The 23,202-nt window shown below is 44.9% G+C and overlaps 1 pseudogene; it reads left to right on the forward strand.

The window, feature by feature from the left end:
- Positions 1-23,202, forward strand: part of LOC122069821 — a 31,429-nt pseudogene that overhangs the window by 6,696 nt on the left and 1,531 nt on the right.

Raw genomic sequence — 23,202 nt, forward strand, 5'->3', positions numbered from 1 at the left:
TACTCGTTCAACCCAAGCCGAAAGAAGGGCTGTAGATGTATTTGGCCACGTCCCCAGAGGCAGTCAGTGCCGCACTAGTCAAAGAAGAAGAGAGATGACAGAAACTAGTTTACTATGTCAGCCACATCCTACTAGACCCCGAGACCAGATACTCCAAGATCGAAAAATTGGTGCTTGCATTAGTGATGGCAGCTCGGAAATTAAGGCCATACTTCCAAGCACATTCGATCTCAGTACTCACAGGGCAACTGCTAAAGAAAGTCTTGCATAATCCTGAGGTCTCTAGGCACATGGTGGGATGGTCAGTGGAGTTAGGAGAACATGATATCACGTATCAACCCCGAACGACCATTAAGGGACAAGCCTTAGCTGATTCCGTCATTGAATGTACTCTAACCCCGGCAGAGCAGGAGTAGGAAGCAGTCGAGCCGACCCGAAAATTGATGCTATATGTAGACGGGTCAAGTTATATTATGGGAAGTGGAGCAGAACTCACTAATGTGCCCAGAAGGTTTCAGAATTCAACTTGCCCTCAGGTTTGCTTTTTAAGCCACCAACAATGAGGTAGAGTACGAGGCCCTAATAGTCGGACTAAAGCTAGCAAAGTCTGTACTCATCCAAGACTTGGTAGCGCACTGTGACTCAACTAGTTGTAAACTAGGTAAACGAGCAACATGAAGCCAAGGAAGAAAGAATGACCCAACACCTGTTAGAAGCCAAAAGCCTCATCTGTCAGTTCGACAACTTCACAATGCTCCAGGTGCCCCCGCAAGATAATGCTTCAGTCGATTCACTATCAAAACTTGGCTCGGCAAGGGGCGGAGAGCTGGGACAAACCGTGTACCTCGAACTGCTCAACGAACCCTCATATCAGAAGAATACAATATGTTGCACTACAACGGTCGCAGAGGGACCAAGCTGGATGGATCCCATTAGAAAGTATCACAGAGAAAATGAGCTGCCGAACAACCAGAACAAGGCAAGAAGCGTTAAAAGAAGGGCAGCCAACTCCATTGAGGAAGAAGGGATACTATATAAGAGGTCGGTCTCTGGACCACTGCTCACATGCTTTGGTCTAGAAATGGCGGACTAGGTCATAAAAGAAGTTCATGAGGGGATATGTGGTGCACACATGGGAGGGCGAGCATTGGCATACAAGATACTTTGCCAGGGCTTTTACTGGCAAAAGATGCAATAAAACTATGAAATTTGTCCAACGCTATCTCAAGTGCCAATTGCACGCTCCTATACCCCACGTACCCGCAATTGAGCTCAGCCCAATACTATACCCAATACTGTTTGCTACGTGGGGAGTGGATATCTTAGGACAATTCACGAAAGGAAAAGGAGTGAAGTTCTTTGTTGTTGCAATAGACTACTTCACCAAGTGGGTAGAGGCGAGACCCCTTATAAACATAACAGAGGCCGCCATTGCAAAGTTCTTTAGGGATGATGTCATAGGTTCGGAATACCGAAAGTGGTGATCATTGACAATAAGGAAACAATTTGACAACCCAACATTCAAGAGATTCTGCATCCACTATTACATTAATTTTCGAAGGACGTTGGTGGCACACCTGCAATCAAATGGTTAAGTGGAGAAATCCAACCAAGCACTGCTAGATGGTATCAAAAGGAGACTAGACCAGGCAAAAGGGGCATGGGTAGATGAATTATGGAGTGTCTTATGGTCCTACAAGACAACAGCCAAAACCCTAACAAGAGAAACCCCCTTTCGGCTAGCTTACGGCACTGAAGCCTTGCTCCCGGTAGATGTCATACATATAGTTGTCAAGGCATCACCTAGGCGACGACAATGCATCCCCTAGGCGATGACAATGCGTCCCCTAGGCGACGACAATGCGTTTAGGCGGTTTGCCTAGGGCCTAGGTGACAGTCGCCTTGTTGCACTGTATGTCGCCTTGTGTTTTGAGTCTTTTGACACTTATGCCAAATATCATTTAAGTAAATGTTAAGATAATATTCATAAATAACCAGATACCCCCTATTTGAATCTGATAAAAATAGTTTAAAAATCAAATTCCAAAAAGATAAAAAGTCGACACCCAGTCTAAGAACAAAACTAGATTGTTTTTTCAACTTTTAAATGCTGGGGTTTTTCTCAATTTTGAAAATTTTATAAATTCTATCATGTTAAAACATTGCTAAAAACCAAAACTCCGGTAAAATAATCTTTTGTTTTGATATCCATAAAATTATTTTCATTTAGGTGATTTTAACAGCATTCGGGCACTAAAATTAAGTTTGACCAGAGCATAACTGTCACACCCCGTTCACACAGAACTGGACCGGTGACCGAGTTAACTCCGGTTAACCCAAACCTGCCAGGATCATCTGATACAGTACCCCACCACAGCATACCCACATCTAAGATAAGTGTTCAAAAGTTCAACGGAAGACTTAAATTACCTGTAAAATATCCCCAATATACTTGATACCCAAATTGTAGTATATAGCTAAGTATATGTGGGCCCGCAGGCATGATATTTACACAAAAAGAATAACAATTTACATATCAAGTACACAAAAGGGGAGGTCATCAAAATCAAAAAGCAAAATCCTGTACGATGTCATTACTGCGGTCCCGCAGCACAACCCTCGCACATGCAATCAGCACCGTGCTCATACTCAAGAACCCACCAATCCTCAACAGGAAACTCGACTGTGGGGCCTGACTCCTGATCTTCAGACGGGCAACCTGCAAAATCATCTAAAAGAGGTGTGCACGTGGGATGAGCTCACTAGCTCAGTAACTGAAAAGAAAGACCATACAAATAATCACATTCATATGCACTATATGCTATGTAATTCATTTTAAATCTTATCCACCTAAACAACATTACTAAGTTTTAGGTTATGTGCTACTCACAACCACAGTGCGCGTATACCCTGGGTACGAGTCACGAACTCCATCCCGCAATACTCCCATAGGGTTGTCGGAGAAGGCCCACCGTGAGTACTGAAAAAAGTAAAGCATGTCGACTACTGGCTCTCAACATAAAAGTAAATGACAGAAATGTAAAGGTGCCGACCCCGGCAATTTAAGCAGTACGATTGGCCCTCTTGAATATACCACTGAGGTTGCCGACTGTCCTAATGACTCGCCGGGCGTATGTCTAACTGCCATAGTGACCCAATAACCATGACCACTGCTTCCCCCAAGTGATAACCCAACACCTCAACCCCTGTTGGGAAGGGTTGTAGCACAGGGAATGATAATCCTAAACTGCATGCTCCTATATGACAAAGTATGATTGCATAGTGCCACCACGTCCCATACCACGGGCCACCAATGCACTCGTTTCCAAACCGACTACGGCGTCTAGTCTAATAATGCATCATGTACTGTAATCCAACCATTTATCACATAAACACATTAATTATTTGGCATTTGGAATGTAAAGCACAACACACATCATAATCATTTGTTTAGAATGCACAAGCAACGCGTGCGAATGGCATACGAGGATGACTAATCAACACATACTTTGCATGATGACATGGCTAGTCTAGATACAATTTAATGATGCAAAAACAAGCTTAAAATAAAGTCAAATGTCCTCTCCCCACTTACTTGTTGGGTACAAAAGCTCACGTTCTGTACGGGTGAGATCTGGCGTGAGAAATGTAAATTCTAGTGGAACCTATCATAAGCGAATGCGATTAGCATTTCACCACCTTGGGTTCAAAACTAACTATGTTTGATGTTTAAATCATGTTTAAAATCATAAAAGAAGGTTGCCCGCCCGTTTTGGGCCCATTCGGGCTCAAAAATCCGAATGGTGGGCCAACAGGTGGGCCAGAAAGCCCACTTGTCATCGCCCGCCGGTGCAACAGGCAAGCCAGATAGCCCGCCGGTTCAACCGATGGGCCCCCTCAGGCGGGCAAGTTTGCCCGTCGGTCTTCGCCCGCTTGTTGGAACTAAGGTGCTGCCCCAACAGGCGGGCAGCTTCGCCTGCCAGTCTTCGCCCACCTGTGGGGGCAAAAATCGGCTTTCACCTTTGAAACATTCCTCAACCTTGGGAAAACCAAATGGGGCTGTTCTGATCACATTTTTCACACATCTAAGGTCTTATAAGATGATTCTAACCTAGATGTAAGTTAGATTTAAGGATTGAAAAACAATCTTACCTTCTTTGCTCAAGAACTCTTCCAAAACCCCAAAATCACCTCTTAACTCAAGAAATCACCAATGCTTCTTAAATCTTGTAAACACTTCTTTAAACCTTCAAAATCAACACATAGACCATCTATTAAGCCTTAGATTCATTATCTCAAGTGGGATTAACAAGATCTCAAGGAACTCTACCCAAATCAAGGTTTCACTTGGGGTTTTGTGAAAGTTTAAGAAGTATAGCCTTCGCTCACCTCAAATCGTAGGTCTCGTGTTAGGGATCACTTTTCCGGTGCCAGAATGAGAAGATCAACCCTCAGCGTCGCTTAAAATCGTTTCTTCCTCTTTTTCTTTTCATTTCTTGCAGCGGGCAGCTCGGGTCGGGGCCCGCTGGTCCTACCCGAGGCGGAAGTTAAAGGGGCATTAAGTCTCTTTCGATCCTCATTTCTCCCATCTTCCACTTTAAGCTCAACTCAAGGTGATTTTGGAGGGTTACTTGGCACATCCACTCACAATTTCACTCAACGATTCTATGGATTTTGGAAGATTCAAGCACCTTTCACTCTCAAGTAAGTCTCTTCTCCATTTCTCTTCTTGGAATATATATTTTGGGTGTTGAATACATCCATACTTCCCAAAACTTTATTTTTTTCATGTTTCTTTCCATAGAATAGTCATTCCATGAGAATATGATGCTTCCTTTATGACTCATTCATAGTTTTGGGCTTTACTACCCAATCTATGAGAGAAAATCCCAAACCGTGCCCTAATTTCTCCAATTTGGGGTTTTCTTCTATTTCTTCTCTTTTCTCCCCAACTAACAACTCAAATGGGATTTCTTATCCTTGATTTGCACTTACATTGTTGGAAAGATCATGGAAACTTGTATATGCTTGCAATTCCATCTCATTCTATGAAAATCTATATCTTTTATGTTAGGTTTCTTGAAAAAAAAATTTCTGGGGTTTCTATGATTCTCTTCACTTCGTTCCATACTTGTGAACAACTTTGAATCACTTACCATTAATTGTTGGTGCAATGATATTTGATTTACATTTTGAATCCATACTTGTGAACAACTTTGAATCTCTCTCATTCCTTGCACCTCAATGTTATAATAGAAATTTTTGCATATTCTTGGTTGTATAATGATAGGTATTACTATCATTAACATGTAAACTTCAAGTTCTACACTTTTTAGGTATTACTATCATTAACATGTAAACTTCAAGTTCTACACTTTTATGGGATTTTCATTCTCTTGGATTGAACTTGCACATTGAAATTGGGGGTTTTCTACCATTTGACACCAATTACCCCACTTAAGGAAATTCTTATGAGGCTTTCCATCACTTCTCACTTGCCATGCTTTATACTCCTTTGTTACTCTTCTATTTTGCAACATGCTAGTGGATGCCATGTTTGGGGATTTCCTCCTATTCATTTCTCCATGGCTTAACCACCCCTCTTTTTCTAATGATCCACACATTTACATGTGTTTGCTCACCCTCCTGTTTACTTCCTTTGTCATGCAACAATTTTACTTATCGCTATTTCTTCTCTTTTCTTACTAGGATGTCTTCTCGCAAGGGCAAGGAACCCGCATCATCTTCTAATAGACGTAGAGCCACATCTTCAAAAAGGAAAGGTGCAGAGACTAGTTCCTCAGCCATTCGTACAAGGCAACAAGGACATGCCCCCATATCCAGAGTTTGAGGGCAGAAACGAATTGGCAGACCTTTCTAAAGAAGTCTGTGATGATGGAGAAAACCGTGGTAACTTGTGATTTTAATAGGATTCAACTACAATAGAGGTTTACTGCACTAGGTTGGCAGTCCATCCTTAATATTGACCGCCCATGCTATGAACACCTGGTTCAAAGATTTTATTGTAATTTAGAGGTCTCTTACCAGTATAGGGAGTACTCAATCACCAGCATGGTGAAGGGGGTGAACATTCGTTTGACTGTGGACACCCTTGCTAGTATTTTAGATATGTCATTAGTTGGGCATCAATTCTATAGCCCCCCACGGAGTAAGCCCGTGGGCCCATCCTTAAGTTTGGAGATGCAGGACCACATTTACTAGACCATTAGTGGCAGCAAGGTGCGTCCGGATTCCGAGACGACATTCAACCTGGAGGCTCGTGTATTTGCTTGCTTGGTTCAGTTTAATTTGCTCCCTAGAGGTCGTCATAGGAACCAAGTGGGCTTCATGGCAGCCTATATAGCCTTCTGCATCTACAAGGCCTTGGAGGGAGGTGCCGAGCATTTATGCTTGCCCTACATTATACTTAAGACTATGGAGCATCATGCCACACATTCCGAGGACGGAGGTTTCCCATATGGTAGGACCCTCACCAGCGTTTTTGAGTTCTTTGGGGTGGATTTGAGTGGTGAGGAGGAAAAGACTCCAGCAGACAAATTTAGCAGGGAAAACCTACGCAGGATGGGTCTCCAAGCTCTTATGGATGTACCTCAGAGGGCAGGAGCTCAAGGAGGCAGGAACAGGGGGAATGTCCATAGGGAGGATGTCCACATGGAGGAGGAAAATAGTGAGGAGGATTAGGATTATGTTCCTCAATTCGAGGAGGACTTTCTGGACGAGGATATACTCGAGGAGGAACCTCTTGATTTGAGAGATGTTGATTCTGACTTTGCTAGGGCCGCAGACCCACAACATAGAGCCCCACCACCGGAGAGTGGCGCATTTGACTTTGACGGCATGATGACCAGCATGAGGGCCTTAAAAGATGGGCAAGATCAGCTCTTGAGAAGACTAGATGAGAGTGCTACTAGAGAGGAAAATATATTAGAAAGGTAGGCTACATTTGAGAATTCCTTCCTAAGATTGATCGAGGATTTGGACACAATGGCCAATGCTATTTCAGCGGACTTTACCCGACTCCGGAGGGATGTGCAACTAGTGAATGCAAGATTTGATTACTACAATTGCCGGCTCAAAGTTAAATCGAGGCCTAGGAGGGATGGAGTAGTAGAGCTAGATGATGATGAGGTCCTCTGAGGACTTAGCTTGCCTATCCTAATCAGCGTTTTACTTGTCTCTATGTTTATGTGTTTATGGTGGACTTTTTTCTTTTTTTTTGTACTTTTCTCTGTAATTTGGACTTTTCTTTGTAATTTGGACTTGCTAGTGTGGTATTATGATGTTGTTGGTGACTTTTAGTTAGTTTTGTCTGCTTGATAAACTTATTGTAATTCAGTTGTAAAAACGTTAGTTAGCCTTTGTTGATTATGCTTATTCATATATGTATGTTGTCTATCAGGTGCTTCTATTTGAAAATTTTAGAAAATCTTGTTTTAGCGTTAGTATGCTGCCGAATTTTTGTTAAATCCGTACTCGATGGGTTATGCAATCAAATAATTAATCCTTTATTTATTCCAAGCAAACTTTCTCTTATGCATGGCATGAAATGTAATAAATAAATGCAACCCTTTTTTTTTTGGCTTTTACTTCTTTAAAGTGTTTTACATTTACCCAACCGCATTTCCTATTATAGATTCTATGGGGTCTAAATGGTATGCTGTGAGTGGATAGAGCATCACCCTCTGATACCACCGTTGTCACACCCCGTTCACACAGAACCGGACCAGTGACCGAGTTAACTCCGGTTAACCCAAACCTGCCAGGATCATCTGATACAGTACCCCACCACAACATACCCACATCTAAGATAAGTGTTTAAAAGTTCAGCGGAAGACTTAAATTACCTGTAAAATATCCCCAATATACTTGATACCCAAATTATAGTATATAGCTAAGTACATGTGGGCCTGCAGGCATGATATTCACACAAAAAGAATAACAATTTACAAATCAAGTACACAAAATGGGAGGTCATCAAAATCAAAAAGCAAAATCCTGTACGGTGTCATTACTGCGGTCCCGCAGCACAACCCTCTCACATACAATCAGCACCATGCTCATACTTAAGTACCCACCAATCCTCAATAGGAAACTCGACTGTGGGGCCTGACTCCTGATCTTCAGGCGGGCGACCTGCAAAATCATCTAAAAGAAGTGTGCACGTGGGATGAGCTCACTAGCTCAGTAAGTGAAAAGAAAGACCACATAAACAATCACATCCATATGCACTATATGCTATGTAATTCATTTTAAATCTTATCCACCTAAACAACATTACTAAGTTTTAGGTTATGTGCTACTCACAACCACAGTGCGCGTATGCCCCAGGTACGAGTTGCGAACTCCATCCCGCGATATGCCCATAGGGTTGTCGGAGAAGGCCCACCGTGAGTACTCAGAAAAGTAAAGCATGCCGACTACCAGCTCTTAACATAAAAGTAAATGACAGAAATGTAAAGGTGCCGACCCCGGTAATGTAAAAGTAGTACGATTGGCCCTTTTGAATATACCACTAAGGTTGCCGATTGTCTTAATGACCCGCCAGGCATATGTCTAACAGCCACAGTGACCCGACAACCGCGACCACTGCTTCCCCCCAAGTGATAACCCAACACCTCAACCTTTGTTGGGAAAGGTCGTGGCACAGGGAATGATAATCCCAAACCGCATGCTCCTATATGACAAAGTACAAGTGTATAATGCCACAGCGTCCCATACCACGGGCCACCAATGCACTCGTTTCCAAACAATATCATCATGCATAGTAATCCAACCATTTATCACATAAACACATCAATCATTTGGCATTTAGAATGTAAAGCACAACACATATCATAATCATTTGTTTAGAATGCACAAGCAATGCGTGCGAATGGCATACGAGGATGACTAATCAACACATAATTTGCATGATGACATGGCTAGTCTAGATACAATTTAATGATGCAGAAACAAGCTTAAAATAAAGTCAAATGTCCTCTCCCCACTTGTTGAGTACAAAAGCTCACGTTCGGTACAGGTGAGATTCGGTGTGAGAAATGTAAATTCTAGTAGAACCTATCATAAGATAATGAGGTTAGCATTTCACTACATTGGGGTCAAAACTAATGATGTTTGATGTTTAAAATCATAAAAGAAGGTTGTCCGCCCATTTTGGGCCCATTCGGGCTCAAAAATCCGACTGGTGGGCCAACAGGTGGGCCAGATAGCCCACCTGTCATCGCCTGCCTGTCCAATAGGCGGGCCAGATAGCCCACCGGGTCAATCGTTGGGCCCCCTCAGGCGGGCGGGTTCGCCCGTTGGTCTTTGCCCGTTGGTCTTCGCCCGCCTGTTGGAACTAAGGTTCTGCCCCAACAGGCGGGCTGATTCGCCCGTCGGTCTTCGCCCACCTGTGGGGGCGAAAATCGGCTTTCACCTTTGAAACATTCCTCAACCTTGGGAAAACCAAATAGGGCTGTTCTGATCGCATTTTCCACACATCTAAGGTCTTATTAGATGATTCTAACCTAGACCTAACTTAGATTTAAGGATTGAAAAGCTATCTTACCTTCTTTGCTCAAGAACTCTTCCAAAACCCCAAAATCACCTCTTAACTCAAGAAATCACCAATGCTTCTCAAATCTTGTAAACACTTCTTTAAACTTTCAAAATCAACACATAGACCATCTATTAAGCCTTAGATTCATCATCTCAAGTGGGATTAATAAGATCTCAAGGAACTCTACCCAAATCAAGAGTTTCACTTTGGGTTTTGTGAAATTTTAAGAAGTATAGCCTTCGCTCACCTCAAATCGTAGGTCTCGTGTTAGGGATCACTTTTCCGGTGCCAGAATGAGAAGATCAACCCTCGACGTCGCTTAAAATCGTTTCTTCCTCTTTTTCTTTTCATTTCTTCTTCTTCGTTCTCTTTTCTCTCTCTTCTTTACTCTTCTCACCAACTCTATAATGCATTAAATGAGAAAAAGGAAAAACACAATAAGTACTATTTATACTAGAGAATATCTAGTAGCCACATGGGTGGGTCACAAAAGTGGGCGGGTTCGCCTGCCTGTGACCGCCCACCTGTTGGTCAAAACTTAGCCAAACAATCGAGGTTTCGATGGAATTCGACTCCGATATGTATCTCTCTCGTCACAAGATATATAATACGTATACCCTTTAGGATACGGTTACATACCAGTATTACCCGTACATGGCCTTATGATATGTGCATGTACACGGCTTGGGTACATCCGTCTCCTTTGGCACTGACTCGGACTTGTCTGACCAACCTGTGTTCAAAGTCACCTTTGCCACCATGGTCCATAGGGAACCCGCCTTAACCCTCTCTGGTTCGGGTCCTGCATGGTTAAACTGGGTCAACCGTGTAAGTAAACCAGGTTTTAAAAGTAGGGTATCACAATAACTTTGTCATTACAACTTAGATTAGTAATCTTAAACTTGTTGGAAAGGTGATTTTATGTTATAACTAATACAAAAAGTTTCATGTAAAAATAAAATCATTTGACCAGTCAAACTTATTATAGAACAAGAGCATTTCTCTAAATGTTGATTTTTAATGACTTGATGTTGCTTAATCTTGATTTTTTATGATACAAGGTATATATAACTTACTAAAAAATGTTAGAAAATAGGGAAAATAAGAAATAACACTTGGTTGCCTTGTTCGCCTTAAGGCGGTCGCCTTCTCGCTTAAGTGCTTAGACAACCCTCCACCGCCTTGGTTCGCCTTAGCGCCGTGACAACATTGGTCATACATCCATCATTTAGGTCCAAGGTGTTCGATGAAAAGACGAACGAAATTGGCCTCAGGGCAAACATAGACTTTCTTGAAGAAGTACGAGAAAAAGCTCTCATCCTCAACAAAGCATACAAGCAGTGGCTAAGGCATTTCTTCAACAAGAAAGTCTGCGATAGGATTTTCCAGGTTGGCGATCTTATGCTCAGAAAAGTAAGCATATCAGAGCCCAAGAACGTCGGAAAGCTCAACCCTAACTGGGAAGGCCCCTACATAGTCTCCAGAGTGATACGCCTTGGAACATACCACCTGCAGATTCAGGGGGGTAGCCCTATACCCAGACTATGGAATGCTGGCCACCTAAAAAAATTCTATCAGTAAGGCCCAAAGCAGCAACACTCCATGTGGCCTAGCCAACTACTCTATGCGGCCTTGCCACCCACTCCATGCGGCCCAGCCACCTCCAGATTTAATTCTTGCTTTTAGATTTTGGCTTCATTTTATGCCTTTGAATTTGTCTTTGGCTTCATTTTATGCCTTTGAATTTGTCTTTGGCTTCATTTTATGCCTTTGAATTTGTCTTCCAAATTTCTCGTTTCTGCTAGATTTATTTCTCATATTTTAGTACAAATTTGTCGTCTTTCGACACATTAAAGTGAATGTGATGCAGTAGTATAATATGTCATGATTACATAACAATTAATGCAATACCTATATTCATTCATTCATGTGCGATTTCTTAATGCAGTACATGTATTCATTCATTTATATGCAATTTCCATTCGTGTACCTTTCTTGCGAAAAAACGTTAAGTCTTGGGCCCCGACTCGAACTTAATGATGGCCCGGCACGGCCCTGTTGCTATCCGAGTTCAGGCTCGGATTGAAAAGCCCTCCACACATAGACATACAAAAACTCGTTAAGTCTTGTGCCCCGGCTCGAATTTAATGATGGCCCAGCACGGCCCTGTTGCTGTCTGAGCTCAGGCTCGGATTGAAAAGCCCTCCACACAGAGAGACATGCGAAAACATGTTAAGTCTTGTACCCCGGCTCAAATTTAATGATGGCTTAGCACGGCCCTGTTGCTGTCCGAGCTCAGGCTCGGATTGAAAAGCCCTCCACACAGAGACATGCGAAAACACGTTAAGTTTTGTGCCCCTGCTCGAATTTAATGATGGCCTGACACGTTGCTGTCTGAGCTCAGTCTTAGATTGAAAAGCCCTCGACACATAGACATGCAAAAACACGTTAAGTCTTGTGCCCCTGCTTGAATTTAATGATGGCTTAGCACGGCCCTGTTGCTATCCGAGCTCAGGCTCAGATTGGATACCTAAGACCTCGGCCTGAGAGGCATACAAGCTTATTAGAGCGCTATGACGTTAGACGTAGGGGACACACGAAAAGACGAAGCCAAATGCAAAATAAAGTTCTGAAGGAAGAGATGTTTTCATTAATGATCTAAAAAATACACACAAGTGTGGGAGTACGAAAAAGGAAAAAATGATGAAAACAATATCAAAGAAAGGGGGAGGATATTTCTTTCTCATATCCAGGGGCAGCAGCAGGAGGAGTCTTCTTCTTGTGGGCGGCAGCGGTGTTGACTTCATCGCCTGCCTCCTCTGTAGTAGGACCGCCTTCCAGCAAGGAGGACTCCGGCGGAGGAATGAAGTGTTTGTTGTCACTCAGGTCCAAGGCGGGGTACTTCCTCAGGATGAAGTTGACCATCGTATCTGAGCCAGAGTTGAAAGAGGAAGTGTTGAGGCTCAATAGCCACTCTTATCCCGCGGGAGAGTTTACACCTCTCCACCGCCTTTTCCTCGACCTCCTTGAGCTCTAGCTAGTGTTGCTCTCTCAAAGACTGGACGACCATCTCCTGAGCGGCTGCCCTCCTATGAAGCTCCTCTTGGAGTTCAGTAGCCTCCGTCCGAGCCACCTCTTTGGCCTTCACATGCTTGCTTTGCTCTAAGAGCAGTCTTTTCACTTCATCTTGAAGCTCAAAAGCCCTCTTCTCATGCGATGCAACCTTAGCCTCCATAGCACGACATTCCTTGCTCGAAGCCTCCAGCTGCCCCCTGACCCAGGCCAGCTGGTCTCGAAGATGCCGAGTCTCCTCAACCTTCTGCTTCCGCTTGACCACCCTTTCAAAGCGACTGCACACCTCCATTGACCAATGGAAACCCTGTTCAAAGACAACACCTCAGGGTCAGCTCAACCCAGAACATAGCAAGAGGGGAGAAAAGGAAGAGATGTGTGCAGGAATACTCACTGATACATAAAATCAGACATGTAAGGATCCGACAATTTGTGAATCCTGTCCAGATCCAAGCGCGGCCTTCCCTGCCTACCCCAGATAGGGGCCACCTCTTTATCAGCTATGGAAGACTCCTACAACAAGTTCTAAGCAGGAGGGATCGCTCTCCTGCCCAAACGATGCCCCCCCAGGGGAGACCTTGACAGCACCGCCGCGCTGACCATCACCCTCCAGAGCAGTCTCCTTTTCCCTCCTCATCTTCTAACCTTGGGTCAGATCGGTAGGTTGATTGAGCGGTTGAGGAGAAGACTCCGTAGGCCTAGAACCGTCCCCCACTACTCGACTAGAAAGGGGAGGCCCCATCATGTTTTTTCATTTATCCGCACTCCTAAGGGTAGGTATATCCTTCTCTTCACTCTTGCCCTCTCCCTCAGGCGACTTCAACACCTGCCTGGTAGGCAGGATTTCCGACATCTTCGCCTCGGCATGCCCCAAACTTGAGCCACCAGTGCCTTTATTCTTGGCGGCCTTCTCTTCGGCCCTCTTTGCCGCCAGCTTGGCCACCTTTCGTTTCCTGGCCTCTGCCGAAGCAGCGGCGAGCCTCTGAGGATCCAGCTGAACGTTCATGTTTGCAGCACCATAATTATGTTAGTGAGAGGAAACAACCAAAAAAAAAAAAAAAAAAAAAAAAAGGAAACAAATTTTTTTTACAAGGGACGTGGCTTAGGCCTTACCCCCACTCAGGTCCCACTTCTATAGAAAATCCTCCTCCTGGGGTAGACGGATGTCCACGGCCTCGCCGCGTAGACACATCTCGACCGTCTGCCTCTCATCTATGTAGAGGGAGGGGGCGCGGTTTAGCTTTCTGGGGGGGGTTGTTCAGCCCAGCCAACCCTGGAAGGATTATTTAGCGTATTCACAAAGAAAAACCTCTCCTTCCACCCTTTCACCGATGTGGCATAAACTTAAAGAATACCATTGCCCTATAAGGCTTTTTCTTGTCTCGGCGAGTGAAGTAGTACCACAAGGTGTTGTGCCGCTTTAGAATGAAGTAATGGCGGAAGGGACGAAGGGTTGCGACTCGCCCCAGTCTGGCTAGGTAGACGGCAGAGCCGAGCAGGATGTGCCAAAAGTTGGGCATTAGTTGCCCAAGGGAGATGCCCTAGTGATTCAGGACTTCACACACAAAAAGGGCCACGGGGATCCTCAGCCCGCGAAAGGACACCTCATACATGGCGACCTCGTCCTAGTTGGAGTCTGCAGACTTATTACGGTTGGGGATCCGCGTGACCACTTTATCTGGGATCCTGTACCACTCCCGAAAAACCTCCAGGAATTCTGCGGGTAAGACCCCGTAGGCAACACTGGCGACCTGGCTTGGGCCGAAGGATGAGGCTGAACCCTCTCCATCGCCACCCTCGACATTATCTTCATCACCAGCGGTGCCACCCCCATCTCTATCATCAGAAGTGTCCCCGCCATCCTCTTCCTCGTGAGAAACCTTCATCCTACCGTCGGCTCGAAGGGTGGTGGGCTCGACCCCCTTAGAGTTCGCTTCAGTACTCGAGTCTGTGTCAAAATCTGAGCCACTGCTAGAGGACCTGAATTTTCCAGAAGAAGTGTCCTCAATGGACGACGGAGTAAAGGGGGAATTGGTTGTGCCCCTTGTGGTGGGTCAGGTCTAACCACTGCTAGAGGGATAAGCTGGTCTAAGGGGACAACACTGACAGATAGCCCCGGCTAAAAAGCGCTCCCTTGACCAAGAGGGTTCCTAGTGGCTACATGGTAAGAATGGGTACGAGCCATGAATCTAAGATAACAAAAACAAGACTTACTGATCGAAGAACCAAAAAGCAAGATCATGGAGCAACGGAGCCACGAGCCGAGAGCACGACTCTCTAATCGCCGAGTTGAAGCAACTGGATGAATGATTGAACTCCTTACAAGTGAAAATGATGTAAAGGCTGGAAGCTCCCCTATTTATAGCACGCCAAAGATTGGATCAATGGCTCAGATCGAATCAAACAGATGGGTAGGATCAGGAAGCGGTTACTCTTCTCGAGGCCTAACCATCGCATCAAACACGTCGCGGATCTCGAGGGGTCTCGCGCCCCAAGAAGTCAATGTATGGTTGAAGCCATAAATGCAGGCTCGCTCTCTGATTTTTGACTTCACCAAATTAAGCTCCAATGATCTGACCCGGCTCATCTGAGCTGGGGGTCCTATGATGTGCCAACAAATGTCACAAGCTCAGGCAATGATGCACCAGCCTTGCTGAGCCCCCGCCTTGGTCACGAGGGGCGAGCCGTCACCTCGTCCCTGTCTAGCTGAGCCCTTGCCTCATCCCACTCTTGCATAGCACTAGCCTCGGCCACGAGGGGCCGAGCCTTCACCTCTTCCCAGGCTAGCTGAGCCCTTGCCTCGGCCACCAGAAGATAGGCCACCATTGTGATCGAGTCCTCTACCAACCCATAATAGGTATCCATTCTGGAGGACCACCAAAGTGGGAAATCCACATCATGCTAGCTAGGAAACCTGGTCAATCAGGACTCTGGAAGAATAACCCACTGAGGTAGTGGGCGCTGAGATAAGTGGAACACCCATTCTCAGCTTTCCAAGAATGCCACAAAGGCACCACGTTAAGAGCCCTGACGCCTTCCACACCTGAAGAGCGGGGAATATTCCAAATATTCCATCCAATATTCCAAATATTCCCCACACTCCCCCAGGAGTCTAGGTGCTCGAGGAAACAAGGAGGGTAAGGGAGGTGATCCTTATAAATACCATAGGTAAGCCTCTGGAAAAGGGGGACAAAAAAAAAATAGATTACACAAAGAGAAAGATACTGACTGCTATGGGATTCTGACTTTCTCATTGGAGGGTTATCGCATTGGATACTCCCGGTGCCCTTCGCTGACCTATTTTCTTTGCAGGAACTGGTAGCTACTTTTAGGACGGGGAACCCGTCAGAATTTACCGCATCAGGTAGGAAGATAGTTGGTGGTAAGCACTTTAAACAACTTTATGCCAAGGGATGTGCCCTTTGAACCAAACAACTTTATGCCAAAGAAATCCCAAACAAAGGAGGAGATAAAGGAGCCAGAAGGAGAGGGGGCCCAAATCATTTTATCACCATGGGCAAGAGCGATAGGGGGAACAGGGGGGAGGGAATACCAAATGTCAACAAGAGGATAGGAGATAGGGGAGACCATGAGCCATTAAAGATGATGGAGGTAACTAAGGAATCTCTAGCAAGGCCAAGGAGTAAAAAGATCTAGCTTCCATAACAGAGAGGACACCCAAAGGATTCCAACTGTTGATCCAAAGGGAGGTGGAGAGACCATCCGAGATGAAAGAATGGAAGGGTTTGAGGGCTAGGGTGTGCAAAGAAATGATGCTATGTCAGACACTAAAGGCATAAGATCGGAGGGGAACAGACCAATGAGAGTCATTTCGGAGGAGATAAGAGTAGACCCAAAAGACCCAAATAAAGTTGTGCTTAGAGACCAGCTTCTAGATGAGCTTGAGGGTATCAAAAAAATTAATATCTTGGATTTTGCGAAGACCAAGGCCGCCTTCCTTTTTGGGGCGATAGATGGAAGACTAACTAATAGGGTGGAGTCGTTTAGTGGAGTCAACCCCTTTATAGAGGAAGGTACACAAGGGATTCTACAGCCTTGATGGTGGCAAGGGGAAGCTTGAAAACACCTGACCAAAGATGCAGCAGGACTGGAGTACAAATCTGATGAGTTCAAGACGACCCGTATAAGAGAAGAGCATACCTTTCTGGAGTTAGAGCCTCTTGCAGATGAGATCAAGCATCGGAAAACAATGGTGAGGTTGAGCTTGGAGAAAATGAAGGGGAGGCCCAAGTATGTGACTGGGAGGGAGCCCAGGGAAAATCCTGGAGATTAGAGGGAGGCTTTGAGAGTGTTCGAGACTTCCGAGAGAAAGAGATGGGATTGAGGAGATTGATGTGAAGGCCAGAGAGGGATTCAAAAAGGCAGAGGATAGGATAGATTGAATGGGGAGAGGATCAACTTTTGAGAAGATCATCAAATCATCAGCAAAAGCAAAATGGGTGAGATTAAGGGCTTTGCATTTAGGGAGAGGGAAAGTGAGATGAAGATCAGTGGAGGATTGAATAGATCTGAAGAGGACTTCAAGGGATAGGGAGAAAGGAAGGGGGAGAGAGGGCAGCCTTGACGAATGCTTACAGAGGAGGGAAAGAACCCTGCAAGGGAATTATTGACAAAGACAGAGAAATGAGGGGAAGAAATACAGGAGATGACCCAATTGATGAAGTTATGAAGGAAGGATATGGCATTGAGGACTTTCGAGATGAAATCCCAACGAACGGAGTTGAAAGATTTGTGGATATCAATTTTGAGAAGGGCAGCAGGGGAATGGGATTTCCTATCAAAACCTATAGCAATTTTTTGACAGAGGCTGATATCGTCAGCAATGCTTAACCTGTAATCAAGGTAGATTGATTGGGATTGACAAGGGAATCCACAACTTATGGATCCTGTTGGTCAGGATCTTGGCAATGAACTTGTAAAGAAGGTTACAAAGGAAAATTTGGTTTGAAATCAGCTATGGATGAGGCACCTTCCTTCTTAGGACTGAGACAGAGGAATGTATGATTTTATAGTTGTCACGGTATCATGAAGATCCAAGTTGGTGGAGGGGTGGCTAATCGATTTAGCTATGAATCGCCCGTTATGGCGTTGCCATGGCGATCAAATCGCCTGTGCCATTTTTTTTTTTCCCTAATTTTTAAAGTTATTTAGTGCGCTACTTTTTATTTCCCCTATTTTCTAAAGTTATTTAGCATGCTACAAACCTATAATATATACCCTATAGCATATAAAACTAATATTAAGAAACATCAAATCATCAAAAATAAAACATAGCCATATGATGTCATCAAAAATCAACACGAATTATTGATGAGAAAATGAGAAATATAAACTCCCACTGTCCTACAAGTTTTAAAACAGAGTATGTTAACCAATAACCAGCCACAAGCATAAGCATTGCAGAAAAAATGAGAAATATAAACTCCTACTGTCCTACAAGTTCTAAAACAGAGTATGTTAACCAATAACCAGCCACAAGCATAAGCATAAGCAGAAAAATTTAGAAATATAAACTCCTTCTGTCCTACAAGTTCTAAAACGGAGTATGTTAACCAATAACCAGTCACAAGCATAAGCATTGTAGAGAAGAAAACAAAGTTTATTAGTTATTTAATTAAAAATAAAGGACTAATTCTATAGATGCTATTATGAGACAGAAGCAGCAGAGAAGAAGGAGAAAGAGCAGTAGAAATAGAGAAGAAAGAGCAGCAGAAAGAGAAACAGAAGTAGAAAAAGAGGAAGAAGGAGAAGGAGGAGGAGGAGGAGAAGAAAAATCAAGGGTTCACAGTAGCAGACGGAGAGAAGAGATGAAGAAGAAGGAGAAAGAGAAACAGAGAAGAAGAAGAAGACGAAGGAGGAGGAGGAGAAGGAGAAAGAGAAGCAGAGAAGAAGAAGAAGACGACAAAGACGGAGAAGGGAAACTGACGTCGCAGAGAAGGAGAAGGAGAGAAGAACTGAAGAAGAAGAAGGAGAAAGAGAAAGCAGAGAAGAAGAAGATGAAGAAGAAGAAGAAGAAGAAAAAGACATTGCAGAGAAGAAGGAGAGAAGAACTGAAGAAGAAGGAGAAAGAGAAGCAGAGAAGAAGAAGGAGTAGGAGAAGAAGACGGAGAAGATGGTGAACTTACCTTGCTCTTGTTGCCGGAGAAGTATCACGCAACAAAGAAGGATTGAGGCCTCGAGGGTTCAGTCGAGGGCTTTTGTTCCTTTGAGGATTTCCAGTTGAGAAATTGATAGAATGAGAGGTCAACTAGCCGAGGGTTTTGTTCCTTTTTATTTTTCACCTGTCAATAAAAATCTAATAAAGAGTATTGTTATTAAGTAGAAAAAAAGAAAAAAACCAAATACCAAAAATCGATCACCTAGTGTATCAGGCGTGAAATGGCATCTACGGCGCCGCCATGGCGATGCCTATCCTACTCTGGCGGTTGCCATTTGTGACCCACGCTAATCGTACTACTGACCTGTATTGGATTTACCGTTGGGATGCCAAAACGCCACCTAGGTGTCGGCGACGCCTTGACAACTATGTATGATTTATCCCTTGAATTTTAGAGGGGTTGAAAAAGAAGCTACTGATAGCAGAGATGAGATTAGACTTAAAGATGTCCGAATAATGGGAGAAGAATGCCATACTGAAACTGTTAGGGCCACAATCTTTGCTAGCTTTGTGGGATAAGATGGCTGCTGATATTTCCTCATCAAAGGGAATAGCCTAGAGGAATGGGATAAGATGGGGGGAATAAATTTGTTGATGAGACTCAAAGGGTTGGGCGGGCCCACAAGGAGGGAGGAGGTGGAAGAGGTCGGAGAACTAACTAGAAGCTTCAGATTTGATACTTTCCAGGGAAAGAAGGGTGGATCCGTCTCTAGCTAGAAGACGGAGAACGGAGTTGTGGTTGGTTCTAGCTTTGAGAGAGCGGTGGAAGTAGGTAGTGTTTGGAATCACCAAGCTCAAGCCACTTAATCCTAGATTTCTGGTTAAGAAAGCTTTCCTTTTAAGCAAGGAGGGAGGATCTCAAGGGAGGGTGCTTGCTCAATAGAAACAAGGGAGGGGCTATGAAGGTCAGTCTGAAGATTAGCTTCAATGGAGGTAAGCTTATCTCTACAAGTCGAGACACATGAGGAGATATTGCCAAAGTGGAGTTCCATTGCTTGAGAATCAATTTAATGTTCTTAAGCTTTTTGGAAAGGGCATTGAGTAGGGAAGCGAAAAATTGAGCTGGGGAAGCCTAGGCTTCATTGACCAAGTAGAGAAAGTTTTGATGGTGGGCCCACATGTCAAATAATTTGAAAGGCTTAGGACCAAAAGAGATGTATGGCTGGATGAGGAGCAATATGGGTCTATGGTTAAAGATGCCAGGGAGCCAAAAAGTGGAATGGGAGGAGGGGAAGGATGAGAGCCAAGTGTTATGGAAAAAATCCAATCAACCTTGCAAGCAATTTTGTTGGAACCACTGCGGTTGTTATGCCAGGAAAATTTAGTCCCAGAGCATCTGAGGTCGTGCATGCTAATAGTCTCAATACAATCATTAAAAGCTTCTACAACATTTGGATCAATAGAAAAGCCACCCTGTTTTTGTGAGCAGCTCTGACTACATTGAATCACCTCCCATGCCCTGGGGAGAAGAGCCAACTTGAGGGGCAATAGAGAGAAGATTAGCCCAAAGGAGGGTTCTATCAGATGCCCGGTTTGAGGGATTCCAAAGAACCCATATGCGGCTATTGGGGGGGGAGAGAAGGGGTAATTTGAGATAATGTACCAGGAGGGTGCAATGGAGGTGGCAATTTGGGGGTCTATATCTTTAGGAACTCTGGTTTCAAGAAGGAAAATAAGATCAAGGCGAGAGGATTTAATAGAGGATCAGAGGTCATCTTGCTTGGCCAAGGAGTTAAGGCCTCAGATATTCCAAATTGCCCAAGAGATAATTGCAAAGCTAAGGAGAGCTGCAAGAGCTCCATGGAGCTAGATGATTGCATGGCCTGGAAGGAGGACTTCTTCTAATGGCAGATACGGTATTCTTGGATGGTAGGGGATTCGGTGCTAGAGGAGCCTTGGAAAGCAACTTCATTGCCCTGGGGAGAGGCCAAAGGCAGATTAGGGGAAGACACCGAGGAGTTTTTCTTCTTCTTCTTGAGGGGCTTCTTTGGCAGAGGATGAAAGAGGCTTACCGCAAGCGTCCAAAGGAGGGTCTTTTGTAAGGGAACAACAATCAGAGCTACATTATCACCTATCGTTGATCCATAATGGCATAAGCGACAGGAATGCGAGAGGAAGCCTTGCATCGTTGATCTATGCTAGCTGAAGTCTCGCAGTGAAGATTCAAGATGGCAGAATCAGTGGGGATGTTAAGGGAAGCCTAGCATCGTTGATCCACAGTGGCAGAGACAGAATGGATGTGAGGGGAAGCCTCACATCACTGATCAGTGGCAGGGAGAGATGGTGGAGAGCTGCTATGGTGGACTGCAGTGGGCTGCTCAGAGTCAGGAAGATAGATGGCGGAGCCTGAGAGAAGGCTGGAGCCAAGGGGCTCATAGATGAGCAGGGCATAGGAGGGAGTCTCCGAAGTAGATTCCATAGTCTGCAGGGAACCAAAATGCGAAGGAGCCTCACAGGTGTCAATGATGGGCGAAGAAGCAGCTATGCTGGAAAGGGTAGTTGGGTTGATAGAAATCCGAGAGGGGGGAGGGGCGGGTTTAAAGGAACCTGAGGGAGGGGGCTGGTGGAGGTGTCGGATATCAGGGTGAGAAATATGGATAGGATGAGTGTTGGTGGGCTGAGAGATAAAGGAGTATGTGGGCCTAGAGAAGAGGAGGAATCGAGGAGGGTTTGGAGTGGTCTGGCCCAGGGCGTAGGGAGAGTGTAAGGAGATAGGTTGATGTTGGGCCAAAGAGGAGGTGGAGAGGATGGGCCTCAAGGTAGGGAGGGGTAAATTGGGAGGAAGGTTGGAGGAGAGGGTTGAAAAGCAGTAGAGGAGGTTGAAATAGGGTTTGTGAGTGAAGTGGAGAAAACATCCAATGAAGGAGAAGAAGAGGCGGCAGGGATAGATGGGGAGGGGTACAGGGGTTGATGGAGCTGGTTGAGCTGCGGATGGAGAGGATGACGAGACAGGCACGCCAGCCCTCAATTAATCTGCCCTCAAGCGAAGGGAGGCAGCAGGGGAGGGGTCTTCCATCCTAGTGTCGGTGGATCCCAATACCTCGAAAGGATTTCGACTAACAGAGAGAGAATGAAGGACCAACAGTCCAAAAGAAGAGTTATCGCCAGCAAGAGAAGCTCGAGAGGTGGTCATGGCCTGAATAATATGCCTAGAGACTGGTGGGAGTTCTTGATGGCCTCGGCTGAGGTTACGAGAGGAGGATGCAACCCCTGGGAAGCAAAGGGGGGGTAAATGGAGGAACCAGGAGGGAGAGTTGCCTTAGGAGCAGTAACAAGGCCTCTTCTAGGGTAGCAGCAGAAGTGGGATCTATTCCAGAGACCATGGGGACATCCTTCTCATGATTTTGGGAGCTTTGTCGGTTTGGTGGCCAAGCATTTTGAATATAAAGCAGTGCAGGGGTAACTAGTCATAAGCAGACACGTTGGTGAAGGGCATGACTTTTGTCATCCAGAACAGTGACCATGAAAGGAGGGGTGGTCTCAGCAGATGCCTTGATGCAAATGCGGGCAAAAGAGAGCCTGTCTTTTTTTTTTCTGGTTCTAGTGTCGGAACAGGGGAGTGCCTATGATGGAACTGATGATGCTTAAGCCTTGGGCACACCAGAAATACAGAGGGAGATTGGGGAGGGTTGGATGGTTTGGAGATCAATTTTGTGGAGCTTGGAGAATTGGTTCCATTGTCAAAGGAATATGGGCTTTTTCCCAACTTGCCACAAACCAGATTCAAGGACTTTGATTTTATCTTCCTCAAGAGAGAAATTGAAGAGAAAGATGCCAGTGTCAAAAAGTTAAGTGTCAAGGGAGCCTTTTGGTCGCTGTTGCTTGGAGAGGGATGATTTGATGATAGGGAAAGGGGGTCTGCTACCCAAGAAGTAGCCAACTAGGCAGTGCTTCCATTTGGCTATCTCAGTGGAGAGGAGGCCAGAAGGACAGTGACCGACTCTCTGGTTTCCAATGGCGAAAGGGGGGATGAAGTGAAGAGAGAAGCAGTCGCTGGAACAGTGGGTTGAGGAACGGAAGAGGGAGTTCCAAGGAAGGGGTTCAGAAGAGGGGGGGGGATGGATTTCTGGTGGGAGAACCCACTGGCTGGTGGTCGGACATTTAGAGGCAATCAGACCTCAAGGGGCTTGGGGGGGTTATCCATTTGATTTAATGGTACCTCTTGGAGCTTTCCTTAGCCCTATTTTAGTTCTCTTGTACATGGGCTGCCCATCAATGGGTCCTGATCCTCCTATTGTATCACTCTTGGCATTAATACTAATGCTTGGATAAAAGTAAGTTTCTCTCTCTCCACTTGTATCTAAAAACTTTGACATGATGGGAATAGTTTAGTTATGATTTTGCTCCAAAAATCCCAACTTGATAATTATTTCTTAAATGCTATATGTGTGCA

This window comes from Macadamia integrifolia, unplaced genomic scaffold (genome assembly GCF_013358625.1).
Source record: "Macadamia integrifolia cultivar HAES 741 unplaced genomic scaffold, SCU_Mint_v3 scaffold725, whole genome shotgun sequence".
NCBI classification, from domain to species: Eukaryota; Viridiplantae; Streptophyta; class Magnoliopsida; order Proteales; family Proteaceae; genus Macadamia; species Macadamia integrifolia.